The sequence below is a fragment of the Cygnus olor genome, chromosome 1, assembly GCF_009769625.2.
Source record: "Cygnus olor isolate bCygOlo1 chromosome 1, bCygOlo1.pri.v2, whole genome shotgun sequence".
In the NCBI taxonomy this organism is placed as follows: domain Eukaryota; kingdom Metazoa; phylum Chordata; class Aves; order Anseriformes; family Anatidae; genus Cygnus; species Cygnus olor.
In genome coordinates this window covers 186,207,403-186,229,368 of record NC_049169.1, presented here as the reverse complement: position 1 = coordinate 186,229,368, position 21,966 = coordinate 186,207,403, and the positions used below count along the sequence as shown (strand labels likewise).

The 21,966-nt window shown below is 41.7% G+C and overlaps 2 long non-coding RNA genes across 2 annotated transcripts; both read left to right on the top strand.

Annotated features, from left to right (window-relative positions):
- Positions 1 to 264: 264 nt before the first annotated feature.
- Positions 265 to 3,379, top strand: LOC121063446. Its single transcript, XR_005815980.1, has 3 exons — positions 265 to 459; positions 1,683 to 1,748; positions 3,296 to 3,379. It is a non-coding gene; the product is annotated as an uncharacterized LOC121063446 (long non-coding RNA).
- Positions 3,380 to 7,490: 4,111 nt separating this feature from the next.
- LOC121063448 lies at positions 7,491 to 20,212 on the top strand. Its single transcript, XR_005815983.1, has 3 exons — positions 7,491 to 7,637; positions 18,226 to 18,288; positions 19,454 to 20,212. It is a non-coding gene; the product is annotated as an uncharacterized LOC121063448 (long non-coding RNA).
- The last annotated feature ends 1,754 nt before the right edge of the window (positions 20,213 to 21,966 follow it).

The window sequence follows — 21,966 nt, the reverse complement described above, 5'->3', positions numbered from 1 at the left end:
TCTCATCTAAACATGCTCACAAGTTTTTAGGTTAATATTTTTTGTCCGTAGCATGAACAATTATATCTCCTGCCGCAAAGATTGCATTGCAATATAAAAAAAAAAAAAAAAAGGGTGTTTGATAATAACCAGTTTCAAGTTAGGATGGTGAAACACTTCAGGCATTTATGTGAAATGAGCACAAACAACAGAGAGCATGAGATTATTATGGCCCTGTGCCTCACACGATGACTTCAGGTAAAGAATTAAATGACATCAGAAAGGTAGCCTAGAAACTTCTGTGGCATGTTTGGGTCTGAAGGAAGAAGAAAGGGGAACTTGTGAAGATCTCTGAGTCTAGAAAGCGTATACTCTTGTCTTTACCTCTTTGTGGCAGTTGCTCGTAAGGGTTACAGCACCGCCAGCTGACTTGGGACTGCGTCCTCATGCTTGCAGTCACCAGCACACCCATTAACCAAGGTGAGATTCGCTGCTATCCGTTTCGTACTGAAAGGTGTTGTGTAAGGAGATAATTCCTTTGCACCAGAGGGATGCGGAGGAACAGGAGGAAGCAGGACGGAGGGGGCTGTGGAATTAATTTTCCACCCACAGAAAAACAAAGGCTGTAGCAGTTGCCGAAGCAGACTATTATTTACTGTCGTTTGCCTTCCAGCCCAGAGGCCTACAGTGCAAAGGAGAATGTGGTGCTCCAAGTTACTGCCCAGCACCAGCGTGGCTACCTAAAAAGCTGAAAAGACACAGGGTTGTGTACAAGCATGTGCCTGCAACATATGCAACCAACGTATTTCGAAGGAAATCAATATCTAGGGCTGAAGTCTGTCTGCTTTATGCTACTCCTCCAACTTTTGTTCTTTGTTCAACTGATTTATTGGGGGAAGTGTTTTGCCCTGAGGTAAAAAGGCTCTCCTGATTATTGCTTCACCATTTAGTATATTGGCAAAAGAGTTTCACCATTTGTAATAAATGGAAAAGACTCTGTAAGCAATGGGACAGTTGCTTAAGTCGCCTAGATTATAAGCACAGACAGGAGAGTATCTAATTATTTCTATTTTCTTTATAGAGTTCATACAAATGTATGAACTATTTCTGTTTTCTTTATAGAGTTCATACAAGTGCTCCTCTTTCAGGAGCCGCACACACATCCAGTTACCTTCTCTTCCACTCTTCATCAAGTCGCCCATAACTCAGCATGTCACCTCAGCCCTGTATTTTCTGCTGAGATCACTAATTCATTAATAAAGGCCTCATCTCCCTCCTTGGAGAAACTCAGATTACACCGATATAACACCTATGAAAACCAGGCAGTATCGGCACTGTGAAATGTAAGTGAGAAAGGTACCATATTTGCTATTTGACTCATTGTGCAGTAATATCCAGTCATCCCCAGCATTGCTGTGACAGTAGAACATCTGATATAAGACATACTAACAGTCAGAGACAGTGGGTGTTTCTCCAAGCTTCAAAAAGCCCATGTGTTAACCCATGCCAGGCTTACGACCATTCCTGACAGAGTCTGCAGGTGAGCATGGGAAGCTTTAGCTCTAAAATTAGGGTCCCTGTTATCTCAAAAATCTTAACAAGTAAAAAATGTGTTGTATTTATGTGCCGTTACGTCGGTCATGCTGCCACACACAAATCCAAGCAAGCAGACTAAAGTTAGATTCCCATATGTCTTGTTCAAGACAGAGCAGAGTCACTCTCCAGTGCAGATCACTGCATACAGACAAGGCTGGTGCAGTGCATATTTAGTGAGTAACACCCTATTCCTTACATTTCTTGAAATGTTCTAATGTGGGGAATATCATTTCACTGCTTAGTCTAGCATTGTAATTCCTGGTAAACAACTATAATTACTTCATTAAGGCTTATTTCCCAATCATTTATGACCCCTGTTCACAACTGCTCTGAATCAAATCATGCAATTAGAGATGTTGTTTGCGCTGTCATTAAAAAACAAAAAACAAAAACAAAAAAAACCACCTTTTTGCACCACCTTTGCACTGGCAAAAAATGTCAAGAAAGCATGGAGACCCGCAATTTGAGTCCCTTAGAAGGGCAGTGTTTTATTCATTCAGACTTCGGCAACCAATTTCTACCTTTTGGTTCCCTTGCCAGAAAAAGATTAGATGCAAGTGCAGAGTGGAAGGCATCTAAAGGATGTGTGCTCCCTTCATGGCGAATGGAAGTACCTCAGGAGAGTTCCTCCCCCCACGAACCGATTAAGGCCATTATCAAAATACATTTCCTCCATAACTCCCTCAAAGATGAGTCTCCAGGTGCCATGTTGCAAAAGGGATCTGGGAGCCATCAAACTTATCTCCCTTCCTCACATCTGACAGATGCTGAGCCCAGCTCCATCATCGCCGTCCGGTTCAATCTGTCCCCACTTACCCCAACTAACAGAAACCAGCAGGAGTCAGTTAACAAATCTGAGGACTTAGTGGTGGTCAAAGTCCTGCCTGAAATCTCGTTGCTTTGAACAAGGCCCTTTTGGACTGAAGACTCTGCAAAGCAAATGCAGAGATCCTTTCCAGTCACAGGAAAGAAAATTGAGACTGTATTTGAGAATGTAATTGCCACACATTTCTATAATCCTGGCCTTCAGTGAAGGAAAACAGGTTTTTCTCGGGTTGCCTTAAATAAAAATATACGGGGAAGTTCTGCCTAATATAAAATGATGTCATTTCAGATATTTACACTTTACTTAAAAATAGTTCTCAATGTCAGGAGAGAAAGGAAGTGTCAGCACTTCACAATAACAACTTCCTTTTATCTCTCTGTGTAATGTAGCATTTGTTAAGGTAGGAAAAGGAGTTTGCAAAGTCACATATTTGACAGAACTTGTCACAACAGTTTTGAGAAAAGCGAGCTGACCTTTGAGTGTTACCAAAGAGTACATATATGCAATGCAACAGCTAAAGAGTGCTTGTACCCTGTGTACTTTGATAAGTCAGGGAAGAGTCAAGCAGAAAGGTGCTTAATGCCTTCTCCCTGATGCTATTTTGAATCATTTGATCACTTTGAAATTGTCTAAAGGTTTCCCTTTTCCTTCATTTTTAGTTGGCCATTAACTAAAGAAGAGGGAGAAGTAGGAAAGTTGGGTATTTCAAGCCATACAAACTGCTGTGAGAGTTGCTCTCCTGTACCACTATGCTGCTATAAGTGTACCCAAATGCTCAAACTACAAAAAATATTTGTTATAAAATTCAATAAACTGGTAAATTATCTGTTGCAACTCTGGCTGATTTTTCCAGACATTCATTGCAAGCATGTTTCTTTGTTTCCTTGGAAACAGAAATGAAGAAACCAAGGGAACCCAGACTGCCATACTCTATCACTCTCTTTTTTGCCAGTGTACAAAATTCCTTCCCATTAAAAGTTATGCTATAAAATTTCTGTTATATGTGGCTTCTGAGTATCTGTTAAGTCTTCAGAACAGGCATTTTAAAGCCAAAAGACGTGGATATGAAATTTGAGAAAAAACATCTTCATACTCTGAAATATACTGAGCTTTAGAGAGAGCTACCAGACAAACTGTGTGATCTTTAAAAGGTGCGGGCCATTTTATTAAATGACAGCCTGGCTTCCAGCCCTTCAGCCAGCATGCACACCTTGTGAGTAATCATTTCAGGCTGGAAATTCAACCTTTGGTATCCTCGTAAGGACACAGGCATTCTAATTTGCTTGCAAGGGACTTAAGTATCATTACTCATTATTATGAAGAGCTGCCACTGTCATTAGATAAATAATAGAAAACAATGCTAGGAGAGTTCAGCCAGGCCATTCCCTTCCCCTTCCATGCAGTGACCTTGCACAGACTCCAGTTTCCATGCTATCTTGTCTCCTTCAGAATTTCCTTCAACTTTCAACTTCATACCTTTTTGTCCAGGTCCCCATATTCAGCAGCCCAATACTTTGTCTCAGCACAACACCTACTTTACCTTCTGTGTCTCTCCATCAACACATTTTTCTCCCTTCTCCCCACATTCTCTTCCACATACCTCCCTTCATCCTATCACTCTAACCTCCCTCCAAGCCCCAGCCCCTTGTTCCCCACAGGTTTTCAGTGCCCTGCATTTCCTCACTTCTCACAGCCTCTTCTTGCTCTCCATCAGTGTTTCCCTTAATTCCACTTTCATGAAGTATATACCCCAACATGTACTCCTATATTCCTTCATCACTACACACCCCTTCAACATCACATCCCTGTTAATTCACATTTTCTCTTTCATCTTACATTGCTCTTGCATCCTAGCAGCTTGTTCTAGCAAGGCTTTGATCCAGTTTAAGATATTACTGAATTACTAGATAGATGAAATACTGAGATAATCATATCTCTCTTATAAGAAGATATTCTCTGTGTTCATAAAAAACAGCTGATTGTGTTTTATGGGCAGGATGGCAGAAAAAAAATGGATGATGCACACCTGCATAATTTCCTACTTCCATGAACAATGAAAATAACAATACCTGAAATAAGATCATCCTAACACCAGCCTAAATCATTCTAACACACAAAATAGAGACAGACTCATGAATATCCAGCTATATCCTTCCCAAATCTTGTAAAACATTCTTGGTGTGAAAATCTCATAGTGGGGGGGCACTTGAGCTGACATGCAGTTGCTGCTGGCCCTTTTCCAGTCCCTGTCTCACATATTGCAACTTGATAGCCAACTCCCTGTTTGTGCCTGGTTCTAGCATTTGCCAGATATAGGACATTGGATGAAATGGATTTCAGTCTCTTTCTAATAGCATCAAGTATTTCAAAGACAAATGTTCCCATAAAGCACTGTGCTAGCATAGCCCCTACCTTCAGCACCCAAAAGACAGGTGGGCTGGAGTTGTATTCAACAGGGAGCCCCTGGTTATCAAAACCAATTTCTACAAACATCAGAAAAACAGATTTAGCCTAACCTGTGGCTTTAAGAGCAATCCTGGTTAAATGTTATTACAAATCTAGTTGCCCTGAGGACACAGGGGCTCACCGAATCCTTTCTAAGTCACAGTTTCCCCTCCGCTCCTCTTTTGTCCCCAAAGGGTAGTCATTTTCTCCCAGCATGCACAATCAGCAATTACAATCAGTCCTCTGGTGGCTCAGCTGCATGGGTTTGTGTATTCCAGGGAACCAGCCAAGATTTAACTTGTTCCCCACATGGCTTGCTCTCAGGGATGAATTTTGTGTGTATAACCTTTAAATTCTTGGAAGCCAGTGGGTCTTGAGCATTGTACGTGTAGAGATTTAACTGGGGTTCTCACACAGACATACAACCCCACAAAATTTTGCAAGAAGCTTTCCAAGAGCCTAGTGTCAACCTAGGAAATACTGAAGATTGTAAAGATACTGTAGGTGCTACAGGTAATGACAACTCCTTTCCTGTATCCCCTTGGAATACCCTTCTGTTTCTGCTAATTATACCTTACCTTCATTAATTACTTTTTACAAAGGTCAATGTCTAAAATAAAGAAGCAGATTTTTTATCATAAAATAACCCCTAGGATACAGGTCCGAGGAAATGAGATGTTTCCAGACCAAAACAACTGACTTCTGATGAAGCCGGTTAATCGGGAAATGGAAACAACTGCAACCCCACAGTTAGGGGAGTGCTGGTGCTCAGGGGTATCTGTCAGGCAGTTTTCCTACAGAACATCACAGATGAGATTTCAGGGTAGACTGAAGCACTGAGTCTGTGTAAATATAGTCTTTTACCTCCTCACTCTGAATATATATTAACTTTGAGCATATAACCTCCACAGAAAACATACAATAGGGTTTTTTAACTGCTCTGACATTGACCCAAATATTTAGGAACTTGCATCACAGAACAACGAGAGGCACTAGAAAACAGAAGTCCTATTACTCCATTCTCCCCAATGGGTCTGTGATGCATGGCAGTAACATGCAGCGCGGGTGGTGTATGGATGATGTATAGACAACTCTTCCATTAGCCCAACACCCCGATAGGCACATCCTTGTCGGATAAAGAATTCTCATTCATAAGTACTCTCTGAGATCCAAGTGTTTTAATTTCAAAACTAATTGGTTTGAGTTACATTAATATATGTTTTATGTCATACAACAATTTAGTTTCCACAGAGGTATCTAACTGTAACATAGCACATGGTTTATGATAGACGATGAACTATAAATATCATGTCATATATGGCCTGGTGTTAGCCTGGAACCCCAAACGGTGTGATAACTTAGTTATTCTGTCCTGCTGTCTGTCAGCACGTGCTGACAACTTTTGAAGCCTTTGTCAGTTTGACAAGTCAAATGGAGAACTGGGGTCTAAGTCTCAAAGGCACTATGTTCTTTGAAATTCCAGGAGAATCCAGAGAGAAGTAGAAGAGACACCCCAATTAGACATACCACTAATTAATGTCACCACTAATTTCACAGTTTTACTTGAGCCTGTTATTAATTTAGAAAGATTAATGATACATGCCTGCTGACCAGCATGTGTACAGCTCAGCACATGGATGCCCGCTTGATGCAGATGCACGAGGGAAAATCTAGAGGTGACTTTGGCAGGAGGGAGACTTGTTGGAAGGATACAGGAGGAGGAATGTCTATCCCTAGAAAGCCAGGCCTCATCTGCTATGCTATTCAAAGAATGATTTGTTTTTCATGAGAAAATTACACCAAGCCATTTTTTCAAGGCCTGTTTTCCTAAAACTGAGTAAAAGTTGGTATGTATCTTACTTAGAATCACAGAATCATTAAGGTTGGAAAAGACCTTCAAGATCATCTGATCCAACCATCCCCCTACCACCAATGTCACCCACTAAACCATGTCCCCAAGCACCACGTCCAACCTTTCCTTGAACACCCCCAGGGATGGTGACTCCACCACCTCCCTGGGCAACCCGTCCCAATGCCTGACTGCTCTTTCTGAGAAGAAATGTCTCCTCATTTCCAACCTGAACCTCCCCTGGCACTACTTTAGGCCATTCCCTCTAGTCCCATCACTAGTTACCTGTGAGAAGAGGCCGACCCCCAGCTCCCCACACCTTACTTTCAGGCAGTTGCAGAGAGCAATAAGGTCTCCCCTGAGCCTCCTCTTCTACAGGCTAAACAACCCCAGTGCCCTCAGCCGCTCCTCATAGGATTTGTGTTCCAGTACCTCACCTCTGACAATGTTTTTATTTCCCAAGCCTAGACACTCACCGTTACACAACAACCCCCTCACAACTTGTATTCTTGTGGTCCTAGCCGTACCCCTTTGTACTGCTAAAAATGATGTAAAACATGATTGGCTTGAAGTCTTTATTGACTGACTCTTTTCAGGCGTGCTGTCACCACGCACATTATCCGACACTGCAGGCTGAAAACCCGCTCTTTTCATAGTTCCCCCGCGGTTCTCGCACCGGACATCTCACGGAGCAGTGCCTTTCCCGGCCGGGAGAGCACGTCCCCGCCCTGCCGCGCACAGCGCGCTCCCTCCCCGCTGCCCCCGGGCGGCGGCGGCAGGACCCAGGTGAGAGCGGGGCGCGGCCGAGGGAGGCGGGCTGGGCCGGCTGCCGCTGCCGACAGCCACGGAGGGGCTGGGCGGAGGGAGGCCGGGCTCAGCTTGACAGGAGCGAGGGCGGGAGGCAAGGAAGGAGGCGCCGGTGGCTGAGCTCGCCGGGCGCGGGTGAGTGAGGGAGGCGGGAGGGAGGCAGCGGGCGGCGGCGGGTGCCCGCCCGTCCCCGCCGCCACCGGGCGGCTGAGGCGCGGTTCCCCTTTCTTCCCCTCGCCCTCAGCACCCCGGGGAGCCTCCAGCGGGATCCCCTCGCCTTCAGCAGCCGCCTCCTTTATTGTCTCCCCGGCCCCACAAGCAGACAAAAGCCGCTCGGCGCCGACGCCCCACCTGCAGGGGCCGGGGCCGCCCCGGGGGGGTTGGCTGCCCCTCATGCCACCGGGTGGGGAGGGACGGACGGACAGACAGCGGCTGTGCCCCGGCGAAACTTATTTTTAGATGCGGCTGCCGCCCCGATGTGGGTAAAAATAGCGTGGGTCTTGTGTAGGGAGGGGGAGAGAAAGTGATTTGGGAGGCCTCGGTGGTGGATTTTTTTATATTTGGGGGGCGGGGGGTGTATTAGTGTAGTCGTTGTTAAATCTGGCACTTCTGGTGTAAGGTGTTGGTTCAGGTGTCCTGTGCTGTCTTTCTAAGTGACTGGCTTGTTTGCTTATAAAAATAGTAACTCCACGTGTATAACTGTTTTATTTTTAATAAGGACCAATATATATATATATTAGAGGGAAAAAAATAAAGCAGTAGTATAGCCAAAGAACTACGGGTCAGATAATATCCACAGGTATGTGCCGGGTGCTTTTACTTTATCCTGAAAGCTTTAAGGTCACCCCTCTAAGGATGGGAGCGAAGGTGTCCTCGCTTTGTCCTCCTCCACAGCCGTGTCTTCAGATCAGAATGAGACGCAAGGTCTCAGCCACACATACATATACTTACATATATATATGCACACCTGATTTGTGTGTGCATGTGGCAAGCCTTTTATAGGTTTACTTGCGGGGTTATGAGCTGTAATTTTCTTCTGCACTGTCACTTCTGCTCAGAACATCGGCAACGTGTTAGTGATGCAGGTAGGAGTGATAACAGGCAGTGTTGTTTATCATCTTATAAATTAGCCTTTTGATTTTTTTAGCTACTGTATTTCAGCTGATCATAGCGGTAAAATGATTAGTTTTATTGAGCCAAATATTAGTACTAGTTTATACCACTTCTGTCACAAAGAAAAACTTGGAGTTTTATTTTAAAACCAGCGTAGATAACAGGAGACAGAGTGTAAATGAAAAAGGAAAAGTGTATATACAAGAGAAAAATTAATTTTAAGAAAAAGGCTTGTATTTGTAGAGTCATGGAGTATTTTAGGTTGTAAACGACCTCTGGATGTCACCTGCTCAGAGCAGGTCCAGTGAGATCAAGATGCTCAGGCCTTGCCAAGCTGAGTTTTGAGCATCTCCTGGGCTGGAGATTTGGAGATTCCAGCACCTCTCTGGTTGTAGTGGTATTGGTGTTTAACCACCCTTGTGATGGTGTGTTTTTTTCTGTATCTAGTGGCGATTTCCTGTGTTGCAGTTTGTTTCTTTCCTCCTGTCTGGTCACTGGCACCTGGGCTGCATCTGTCTGTGGGTGATCATAGCCGTGTGCATCTGTAGTCCCAGGAGTTAGTGGAAAACATACCAGTGTTTTGGACCAATGCGCCGATAGCTTCGTGACATCATTCTGAGTATGATTGCTAGATTTCATATTCATAAACAGGAAATTTATTCTTTCCAATTTTTTTTTAACATTTCCTATTTATTTGAATGTGGTAAATAGCAGATTAGCCTATTAGTTGAATATTCATAAACACCTTAACATCAATTAAGACTATTTGTTGCTTTCTTTTATTTAATCAAATAAACATCTCAATTTATCCACCTCTGTTCATCTATTTGCCTTGTGTTTGTTAACCTGCATGTGAGACAATTTGTTCCTACTTTTTGCTAGAGTCCTTTTACCATTAGCAGTGTCATAAAGTACAGCGGAATGACGAAGGGTCTACTCCTTTTAATGAAAGGAAAACTTTCAACTGTAATCTTGACATAGATTTTCCTTGAGAAGGGGTGTGCTTTGAACAATGGAGTACAACCTATAATTACTAGGAAGTTGCCTTTGTACTAATACAGGCATTGTTTAATGCTCTAGAGAAGCCTTGGCTGATATTTATAGCGCTGTTGATGCGGTAAATGATGTGGGCACCTTCTTTGGTTCAGTGGAAAAAAAAGTGTTTTTAGGCTGTGCGGAATAAAAATCTCCATGTTCTCCGTCATGACACATGACTGCCAAAATTACTTGTTTCTTCATTTGCATAGATTCTTAGATGTTGCTGATAATATTTCAAGAGCAGTAGAATATATTTGTAATGTGATTCATGGTGTGTCACTTCTGGACATGTCTGGGTAAAATTTCAAAACATTAGTATCATGCTGCTTTAATAGCAAATACTTATGAATAGCTCGTACTTTTCCATTAGAGCCATATCAAATAATTTATTAGAAGCAGTTTGACTGGCTGGCTGCACTGAATTTGAGGATATTTGGATTGTTTGATAAATAATTTAACTTACTTTTCCAGATAGCATCTGCCATTTTGTAATGACTGGAACACCTGACAGTTAATGCTCATTGGCTCGCACTAATTACAGTGAGCTTCCACTTTAGGGAGAAATTACATCTGTGGGTGTATTTTTTTTTTTGTCTTTTCAGTTTAGTCCTGCAATGCCTATGCAAGTATTAGATATTCATGACATGCATAAATCTCTTCTGTAGGTTCACCAAGCTCTATATTATATATTTGAGATTTGAAAATTTGCCACTGGTGGTATTTTAGGGCTTTTAAAATAATATTTTCTGTTTCAAAAGTGAACTGCTTAGTTTGCTTTCTCTAGTCTGTATGAATCTCCTGTTAGCAGGTCACTGTGGTAAAACTAACCAACTCATTCCATGTTACATTCTGATCAAATAAAATTTTCGGGGAGGGTGTAAAGGCTTTATTTGATTTGACAGTATTAGAGGACGATTTGCATCGTCGCTAAGTTGGTTTATCTTGGACTGTTTGTTCAAAATCTTGGAAGGGGAGCCTTCACATGTCTGCAAGCAGATGAGGACAGCAGTGATTCATGTAACAATTTTCAGTCTGAATTTTGACAAGAACATAAAAGTGGGAATGCACTTGTTAGACTCATGAATGTTCTGCGTACCATAATGTGTACAGAAAGCCTGTTGATCTCTTTAAAATGATTGTTATAGGAAAGGATTCCATAATGCAGCTCAGAGAGTTTCAGCTTTTGTGGCCCAGGACTGAGTACAAGCATGGCTGTGCTAAATTAAACCTGGGGTCAGTGACAATGACTAATAACAGATGCATCAGTGGGAATTATAAGAACAAATTTGCATCCCAAATTCAAGGTGAACCTGATGCTTTTTAGTTTGGAGTTGGCTTAAAACCCAACTAGTTTAATGGCCTCTTCAGATGGTATGTATAATCATGATAATTTTGGACATCCTTGTTGCTGATGTAATTAGCCAGCCTGTATCTGTGGCTGCTTTAGGGGGCAGCAAGTTTATGCCAAGTGTTTGCTTGGTTATTTGTTTTTGATGCCAGACTGTTCACGAATTCAGGCCAAATTCACTGGAGTTTTTCCACTAAATTGAATGATTAGGGATAAGGTAACATTTGGGGAAAAAGAGATGCTTCTGCCCACATCTTACCACTTGGAAATACAGTGCTTCCGACACTAACCTGGGTGTGAAACTGCCCGGCTTCAGATTTCCTTTCTGTTTGTGTTAGAGCAAGGTCTGGAAGAGAAGCTGCTTCTCAGAGTCCTGTTATCACCAGTTTTTCAGATATTCCCAGCTTCTCCCGTGGAATTAAAGGTGCTTTTGTAATTATTATTTAGCAAGTAGAGACTGTGCCCATGCTTCCTAGTTAGGTTTTTTGTGTTGGGCATGGGAAACTTGTGAAGTTTGTGTTCCATCAGCAGTCCCAGGAAGTGTTCAAGTATTTATATACAAACAGCATCAACAAGCACATCTGTGATTCTATCTAAACTGACTCTCTAGCCTGATACTTACTAGTATCTTACTCCTGAGCTACTAGAGATCCTTATTCAGGTAAGAAGGAAGAGTCATGTATCAGCTTAACAGCCAAAAAAGCTTTGTTAAAATGCAGACTGTTTCTGAATATCGCTCAGTTCCAGTATCATGCTGAATGGGGGATGCTTATCTAACATTTATTCTTACAGTCCATTTCTGAATAATCTTAAATTCCAGATGTTGGTTGCTTCTGGTCAAATCACATTCTGTGCGATGTGACCGTGTATTTATGAACATGGTAGAGTGGTACCAGTCAGTATTATTCAGTAAATGGTACCTGTGAACCTAAGCATAGATTTCTTACGGTATTGCTTAGGAATTTTTGCTGACTTTTCCAAACTTTATGGTCTTTGCACGCAGCCCTTTGCAGGGTTTTGAAAGGTTTACAGTTTGCTGGTGAAATTCTGCAGTACCATCTACAGGCTTCTGACAGGCTCCACACTACCTTTGAGGACACGTACTTCTGAACTTTGATGGAAATTGCACAGTGTTGTTCCAGATAAGTGTTCCTGTGGCTTCTGCATGAGGTGGGCTGGATGATTTTGCATTTCTTTTTCTCCGGAAAGAAATCCATGGCTCATGTATGTGTTCCAACCTGGCCCTGAAATGACTGCCATGGTTCCCGCGTGAGGGTCAGCCTCTTGTAGACTGGAAATCAGTGGGCTGCTGTGCTAATCCCAAGGCTTCTCCACCAGTTTAAGTGTTTGGCTGCTAATATTTGTATCAATTTGTCATTAAAACCTGTTTTCCACAGAACACGGTGTTTTCAATAGGACTGCACGTTCTGTTCCCTACCAGCCATGTCACTGCTGCAGGCATCCATGGCAGGAGGCTGCTGGAGGTGTCAGTGTCAGTCTGGGGAAACAATGGGAATTTTTGATGACTGTACAGTCAAAGGGGGTAAGAAATATATTTAAAATGTGGATTTCTCCACTGACAATTGAAGTTTTCTTTCCTAATATTGCCTTGGTAATAATAGTAGATTTTATCAACTTTTTTTCTATACATTTTATCCATGTCAACTGAAAAATGTCCTTAGATGTTTTAAGTGAATGCCTGAAAGCCTAGAGGTAAAAGTGTAGTATGTGTTCACTTTAACACTTAAGACTCAATTCTTGAAAATCTATAGTTAAGAAAAAAAATTTTCACAGAATCACAGAATCGTCTAGGTTGGAAGAGACCTCCAAGATCACCCAGTCCAACCTCTGACCTACCACTAACAAGTCATCCACTAAACCATATCACTAAGCTCTACATCTAAACGTCTCTTAAAGACCTCCAGGGATGGTGACTCAACCACTTCCCTGGGCAGCCCATTCCAATGCCTAACAACCCTTTTGGTAAAGAAGTTCTTCCTAATATCCAACCTAAACCTCCCCTGGCACAACTTTAGCCCATTCCCCCTTGTCATGTCACCAGGCACGTGGGAGAATAGACCAACCCCTACCTCGCTATCCCTTGTCATATTTTCAAATGAGCTGGAATGAGTGTGTGCCTGTGATATGAATGCTGTTGCTAAAGTCTACAGAGTACTACCTTGTAGTATGTGGTAAAGCATTTTATTTCAACTACGTAAGAGCACAGATAATTAGAGTATTTTGAGAGGAGTTTAAATACATGTGCCAGTCTTCATTGCTAAATGAGTGGTTGTTAGGATGTGTATTTATTTTATTCTTTGTGTCATAGTACGTGGTTTCTCTTGGAGCAGAATTTGCATAACCTCCAGATCAGGCCATGACAGGGCATGCAAATATGGTGTAGGAATCCACTCCTGAACATCCCTCCGGAGTCAGATGGGAACTTTTCTCTACGCTACATATGTAAGCGAGTAAAGACATTCAGCAGTGCTGTATGATACTGCTGTCTTCTGAATGAAATATTAGGTAAACTTACTTAGCTAGTCATTGGTTTTCAAATATATGCTCTTTGCATAATAGATCTCTGAAAAAGAACCTTATCTCAACTTATGGAAGGCTTTGTTTGGGAATGGAGCGCTACATCCACTGCAGGACATTCACTGTGATCTTCATATCTACACCTGAGAAGCTACAGAAAAACAGCGTAGCTGGGTTTTATTTTTTTCAGGGATGAAATCAGCTACTACATCTTTTTTATTACTAAATAGTTTCTTTCATCTGTCTGTATTAAAAACTAATCCCATACAAAAGCAAAAAAGAATTTGCATAGATGCTGTTGTTCCTTGGAAAAAACACTTTGTACTTTTGTACTTAGTATAAAGAAAATACAAACCGAGGCTTTCAGAAAGCAAGCTGACTTTCTACTATGATAGGAGAAGGCCTTATTTGTTGAGAGTGACAACCTTCCTGCTGCTGGTCAAGAGCCATGCCGTTAACCTCTGTGCATGTGATGAAGTGCCACAAGTGATCCTGCAGTTAGCTTTGGCACTGAGGGTGAAACGGGCCAGGTAACACCCCAAAATATGTATGTATGTAAGGTGGGGAATCCCATACATCACTGTTTATTAAAGTAGTTCTATCAGTCTTTACAGAACTCATCAATATCTGTTTTGTTTGTTCTCTCCCGTGTGATGAGCTTTGCAATGGGTTAGAAGGAAAGGTGTATGCATTAACTTAATCAGAATTTCTTCTGAAATTGTTTGATTGGTCCTGATTAGTCTATAGATGCACTTCCAGTTTGGTTACTATTAAGTGAACGTTTTCAGTACCTCGACATTCTACATTTTATATCCATAAAAAGTCGTATGGCTTGCTTATTTGAGATCTTTCCAATAATGTTGTTCTGAAAGAGAGACTATTGTGATGATTAAAAATTTTCATTAGACAGTCATTGTTAGAAGATTTAGAATAAAAAATATTAATATCATCTGCATTTTTCGTATTATATTTGCCAGTTTCTTCTGTCTCCTGATTAACTGTCGTTGTTATCAATAACAAACCTGTCATCCTGTGAGGTCTGGAGCTATTCAAGCTCAGTTTCTCATGAATTCTTATGAATTTCTTCTGAATTCTTATGGTTCATCTGATGATCAGTGGTTTTGCTGCACTGAAGGCACGGTAAAATTTCTCTCCATGTGTACTTCTCTGATGTGTAATATGATGTGAATCCATGCTCCTGCCTGTACCTCAGCTACGGCATTTATTGGAGCTGTTCATCTGAAGCATGTTCTTTACTTGGCTGTCTGTTTCCCTAAAGCATGTAGTAAGTTAACTGCATTTGAGGTCACTCTTACTGGCAAAAATGGGTAGTATTTGCCAAGCAGTTGAAAACTATAGGGAGGGGAAGAGAGAGACATGTTTGCAGACCTCATGATCACATAAGCTTCTTAGCTTTAGCAAAGCAGACCTGAATTCTGTGTTTCTGCAACACTTGGGACTCTGATGCTCTCCTTAAGGAGATACATCTCAAAAAAAAAAAATAAAATTTTATGTGCATGAGAAGTTAAAACGTGCCAAAACCAGATAATATTTCTTGAAATGCCTGTTATCAACAGGAGACTACTAAAAGCACTGGTCTATTTTTAATTAAATGTCTGACCCACATTTTTAAAAATGATTTTTCTCCATAAATTCTAAGTTTTCATGGATATTTCAAAAGCTGTAATAGCTACTGTTTATTCGGGCAAGGCATTTTGATGAGTGTGTGTCTTGCAGCTTAATACCCTGATCCTGAAAATCTTTGCAAGAGTTTGTACGAGGGGTGTGCGGTCTCATGTGTGGGATTAGGGCATCTGTTGGAAAAAACAGCTTTAACGTACAGTACAAATACAAAGCTCCTGCAGTTTATTAAAAATACCCCAACACAACGTCTGATTCAGTTTAAGCAGGGAGGATTTTTATGAAACGTTATTTAGGTTTTGGCCAGTTTCAGTGTCTTTTAGCCAGTTTTGTCTGGAAATCTTTTTACAGAAGTCATCTTAAAATTAATCCATACTCTGCAGATCGGATATTGATTTTTCATTTGTTATGGGATGACTTCCTATTTCTTTTAATTGCAGAAAGGATAATGGAATGGCATTTTCTGTCAATAATGATTAATTATAATTAAATCTTGGCAGCACTCAGGAATGTGTTATTGACATGCTGTACATCCTCAACAATCTTGTCTTAAACTGTAAATGGGAGATGAGAGGGGAGGACAAAATCCAGAAGCCAAATAGAAAAGGAAAGGCAAAGATTGTAAAAATAAATGGAATTTATAAATTAAGGAAAACTGACGGATTTATGCAAAGGTATGTGATGGTGGTGGTAGGGATTTGGACATAGAAGGGGTGAATGAAGAGCATAATAAAGGATGAAGGGCAAGAAATTAGCATTTAAGGGAGAAGAGGAATGGGACCAGGTAAAGCCTTTGGAAAATCAGTTTCCCAGTTGAAGTATGGCATATAACTAACTGTGTGCCTACCATTTTTAATATATTCTTCAAAAAGAGTCCCTGTTATTCTAATTTATGTCAAACTGGCTTTCTGAATAGATTCTTACCATTCGTTGCATGATTTCTTAGCTAGGACTAATTTGCTGATTTTAACTGTGATTTTTAACAGTGAGAGGTGGAACAAGGCCTTTCTGTCCCCGCATAGGCTTAGGAAGGCCATGCTGCAGTGATATTCCTTCCACAGGTTAAGTGTGGCAAGGAAATGGACTATGGCCTTTTACACCAGTCTTAAGAGAACACAAGCAGGCGTCCTTCAGGATAAAAATAGTTTTGTATTGCGCTTGCAGTTAATAAAATGCTTGCTAATGCCATCTCAGGAGGTAAAAATACATAATTTGTTTCCATTTTCTTGTACGCATCTAGTGTCTTGTATACGAGACGGAAAACTGCCTACATATTTAGCCCTGGCTATTGTCCTTTGGGTCAAATTAAATGTTTTTGGAAGGAGGAGGGGAGAGCAGTTGCCCTCAAAAAAGACAAGGTCCAAATGGAGCCACTTTGGGGTGCTGCCGAGAGCAGGAGGCAGGGGCAGAGCCACCAAGCTGTGGCCTGGGAGGCCCAGAAGTGTGGGTCTGCCTCCTGCCGGGACAGGAGGCCCATGTCAGGTCTCAGAGGCTGCTTCACACCGCCGCGCTTCCAGGTCAGGGACCACTGCTGGGCCGTGAGGCTGACCCGGCCGTGGTGTGGAGCAGCTCTGTCATGGAGGGAATGAAGCCAGGCCCATGTGCGGTTGTAGCCCAGAAAGCCAGCCGTATACTAGGTTGCTTCAAAAGCAGCATGGCCAGCAGGTGAGGGAGGGGATTCTCCCCCTCTGCTCTGCTCTCGTGAGACCCCACCTGGAGCCCTGCGTTCAGCTCTGGGGCCCCCAGCATAAGGACAGGGACCTGTTAGAGCAAGTCCAGAGGAGGGCCACGAGGATGGTCAGAGGGCTGGAGCACCTCTCCTGTGGGGACAGGCTGAGGGAGTTGGGGTTCTTCAGCCTGGAGAAGAGAAGGCTCTGGGGAGACCTTACAGCGGCCTTCCACTACCTAAAGGGGGCCTACAGGAAAGCTGGGGAGGGACTCTGTCCAGTGGGTGTAGTGATAGGACAAGGGGGAATGGCTTTAAACTAAAAGAGGGGAGGTTTAGATTAGATATAAGAGAGAAATTCTTCCCTCAGAGGGTGGTAAGGCCCTGGCACAGGCTGCCCAGAGCAGCTGTGGGTGCCCCATCCCTGGAGGTGCTCAAGGCCAGGCTGGATGGGGCTTTGGGCAACCTGGTCTGGTGGGAGGTGTCCCTGCCCATGGCAGGGGGTTGGAACTGGGTGGGCTTTAATGTCCCTTCCAACCCATACCGTCTTATGATGCTGTGTTTATGCAAATACCAGTTTGTTACTGGTGTAATTTAGAAGAAGCTGTTCTAAGTGATTTGTTAGTCCCTAGAGCAGACTAAGTGGAGATTTTTTTCTTAGCAAGCCACTGGAGATTGGTGATTTGGAAGTAACATCCGGAGGAAAGAACAGCTCCTGCATGGGTATCATGGCTATGGATTAGATTTGGTTCTGAGTGAATATATTGTTAAACATTCCTACTTTTGTCCTTAAATAACCATAAAACTTCAGAGACTGAAGGCTGTTGTTTAGGGCTTTTCTTTCTCTTCCCGCCCCCCTCCCCGGATTTCACATTAAAATGGATGGGGAAACAAGACTGTTCATCTGAAGACTGCATTAGGTTTCAGCTGTAAATGCTAGTGCAATTTATGTTAATACAAGGCCAAAATGAACTGTCAAGAATATACTGTTATCCCTGATAGATCGAACAGTATGCAAGGTTTGGTGTAAATACAGCTATTTAATATGATGACATGATTGTTTTTTTTGCTTGCTTTTCCACTTTTTTTTTTGAGTGATTTAGCAATTTAAATTTACAAGCATATTTAAAGAGACCTACTTTTTTATGCGTTGTTAATTATAAAAACAGAAAAGGTCAAGGTTCCTTTGGTTCCTACTGTCACATTTGTCAGCGGAGGGAAACATGCTGTGGGAAGGTTGTTGTAGCTGCCCTAAGCATTTAGTCTTTTCTCCCTTAATAATACCCGCCTAGCAATTCACATGCTAATACCTAGCTTTGAGGTATATAGTGGGAGTGTCTAAGGTTCTACTATCCACAAATGAGTCTCTGTTCCTTCAGCAGCCTGATTGTTTCACATCCCTTGGGAGTATCCATGTGCTGCCTCCAGGACCCTAGAACAACGTGAGTGATGAAGTCCCATGTGGGACTTAGGTCACTGACTCCATCTGAGAAACAGCAGTATTCACATGATGCCTGAAGCAATCTGTAATATTATGACTCTTCTTCTAATTCCTGCTACTGTGCTAAAGTGAAGGAAAAGAAATGGCTGAGCTGGTTTTCTCTTATTTTCAAAGATTTGAATTGCATGAGGTGGTATCTTTTTCCCCTCTGGGAGATGGAGAAGAGCAGATCCATCCTTAATGTGCCACATAAGCCATATTCATGCATTGCTGTGGCAGGCAGTTTTTATAGACGGTTTGTGGGACTGTGGAATTATTACAGCGTCAGTTAAAGTAGCTAAAAATTATAGATTAGCATTTTACTACATCATGAAAATTGTGTTTGAAAAAGGATGCAAAAGGCAGTGACTAAATTGTTACCTATTGATAGGTATTGATATTGATACTATGATACAGTACTGGGTAAAAAATTAGCATTAATCTGAAAAAACTTTTGCAGATCATGAAGTACTTTGCTTACTGGAATTTACAGAAGGTTCTGAATAAGTGTGTTGACATATATTAGGAAGTAATCCTTAACAAAAGGAATGAAATGAAATACATTGAGACATCAAAGGAAACATTAATTTGTTTTGATGGCTTACTAGCTAATATAGACCTCCAATTTTATTTTATTTTTTCCTGACCCAACCATGTGAATTAGTTGTCAGCAAAGACAGGAAGATGTGTGTTTATGTACAGCCATTTGCTGTCCAGAAAGAGAACAGAAATAGAAGTTGGAGAGTGGCAACAACGCTAAGTAGGCTTTGGAAAACCTTCCATATAAAGCAAGATTGAGAAGATTGGCACTTTTAAACTTTTTCCACTTTGAACTAGATGCAGAAGCTAGCCTTTGTGAGGAAAGGCAATTGTGTGTTCTGTCTACCCCTTTTAATGGAAGAGTGAAGCATGTAATGAGGTCAAAAAACCTCAAATATGTAAGAAGTTCTTTCTACGCGGTGTGTAATTAGTTTGTGCAATTAACTGACAAAAATATCTGAGCGATGAGGAGATACTGGTATTTCTACAACAAAAGATTAGATGCTTAAATGTGACTTATGTATGCAATACAGAAGTGACTTGAGTATTTTCGAAGTCCTTCCTGCTCTATAATCCTTGTGCTTCAGAAGACAGACGAAGTAGATGGAGCGACTGCAAACGCACGCTTGCGATCAGAGCTGTCCACCATCGAATTTCTTGCACCTTCTGTCAAACCATCTGCCACAGGCTAATGAATAGCCAGCGTGCTGGATTAGATGAAGCACCAATATGAGCTGTTCCGATAGCTCCCGCCTTGCTGGCAGTGGGAGCTCTGTGGTTAATGAGGCGTCGAGTGAAATTGTTGAGGGCGGCGTGGCAAAGTGTTCTTGCTACGAGTGCCGCACTGCCAGATGCTGTTGAAAGAGGGGTGAAGAACCCACATCGCTGGTTTTGGAGCACGTTTCAGTGTTTTCTCACGAGCCTTCATTTTACAAAGGGACATCTCAGAAACCTCTGTCCCGTGCCCATATGAGTTTCCTGAAGCACGTCCAGATACCTGCTTAACCTCCCTCAAAATACTGAAGGAAAGTTCTTAAGTTGCTTTTTTGTCTAAAACAAGACCAAGTATACCTGTAGCGTCACTCACGCAAGACATGTGCCCTCCTTAGTTGACATCTGAGGACCAGGACTCACTACAGCATCTCAAGCAGCACTAGATGTGTGTGTGGGGGCAACTGAATCAAGTCCATGCTGGCTGTAAAATGATTATAAAATATCTGAGCCAAATAATCCCGTTAATTTCTGAAATAAGTCCTCAGAAATATCATGAAGAAAATACTGGTCAGAAATTTTATAGCGTTAGATGCTTTTAATGAGACTAGAAGCATTATTAAATGAATTTTTAAGATAGAGGCTGCTGTACTGTAATTCTTTTAAAATTTGTCTGTATCCTCAATGTGGCTGGAAGGAGCAATCTCATTCAACATCACCGAGTGCATTAGGCTTTAATATCAATTTGGGCCGGATCCAGTCTATTATGACAAGTAACCTTCTAGATCAAAAACATCTTAAAAGTTGGAACGTTCTCTTATCTATCTTTGAATAGATAGTGATGCCATATTTAATCAAGTCTGAGCTATTTCATTTTGATTTAACTTTCATTTCATCTTAGCAGTCAGAATCCAGCGGTACTGCGGCCAGTTACTGTCTGACCTTTTCTTTGTTTTCAGTTTACAAAGTTTGAAAACTGTGTGTTAATGTGCATAGTGCGGATGGTGGCAGGGAAGAAAGGTGGGTGGGTGGTGGTTATTTTTTATAATTGGATTAAATGAGATTTTTCTTTCAAATAGTGTAGAAAAACTCCCTCTAGCTTGATTTGACCTTAAACTTGTAGACATCAGGACTAGAATACTGCTCTACAACTGAAGCAAAAGAATGCCAACGGTGAGTCTTCATCATGCTCTATACGATTCAGAAAGCCTTCTGGATTTTGTTGCTGGTCAGATGGAAGAATCTGTTCAATGGAGAAATAATCCTTTCTGGCATAGTCTTTTGTTAATATTCATCATAGGAGTTTCACCACTTAACCAAAAAGGTTGTTGAGGCTAGCTGGGTTATAGTGAGAGACAGCAAATGACATTTTTTACATAACATCAAATGCCCAAGTTTGTTCAAGGGAAGATTTTTCAAGTGGCAGTTGGTTTTATTTGCTTTTATTTCAAATAAATGTTTTCTTCTCTCAGGAAGTGTTTTCCTTTTTTTAATTAAGTCAATCCAAGTTTTATGACAGGTCTTGCCAACAAGGTCTCATTTCAAGATGTCAATAGCCTTCAGTACTTCCAGCAGAAATTTGTTAGTGTTATCAAATTATAATGGTAAAGTTATAATTCCTGTAGGTGAGCTAACACTGTTCTCCTTTTTAGATCAAAGTTGGTGCAGAATTTTAAATAATTGCAAGTTCAAACTCTGAAACTTTATTGTCTTAGTTTTGTGACATAAAACATCAGTTACTAGAAGATGTATTTTAGTAGTACCATATTTCTAGACTTCCTCATACGTTATATTTAGGAAAGTGACTAGATTTTGAGGAAGACAACTTTCTGCTCCATGTAGCATCCACCTCGTGTTTGGTACCAAATGCTGAGATCAAATGTTGGGGTTGCACACAGAATTCACGCAAAGAGGGCAACATGTGCAGAAGTGCTAATGGGAGAGCCACAGCCCATTTAGCTCTATCAATAAACTTATAGCCATGTTTTATGCAAAAGTGTCATAGGAGGTATTTTCACGTCAGTAGGTGGTGACCAAATGATGCTCTGAGAAGAGCAATGAGGCTTTGTGTTGGAGCAGGAGCAGAGAAGCTGAAGGGAAGTGTAAGCCTCCTTGGTGCCTTGCTGGCCTGGCAGCTTGTGTGTGTGGAGGGAAGTGTGGGGTACTCAGGGTAGTTTTATATCTATCTACAGAAAACTATGGTTAACCGAGCACATTGTGAGTCTGTGGATCACTGGGGATGACTCAAAATATGATATGGAGGTGTGGTGACCTTGTCACTGATGGATGGGAAAAGATATTTTGAAAAGTGTAACTGCATGCATTTCTCAGTGGTGGTTGAGGCTGCAGCTTTCTCGGGCAGGACATTAACATCAGCCTTTACTGAGAG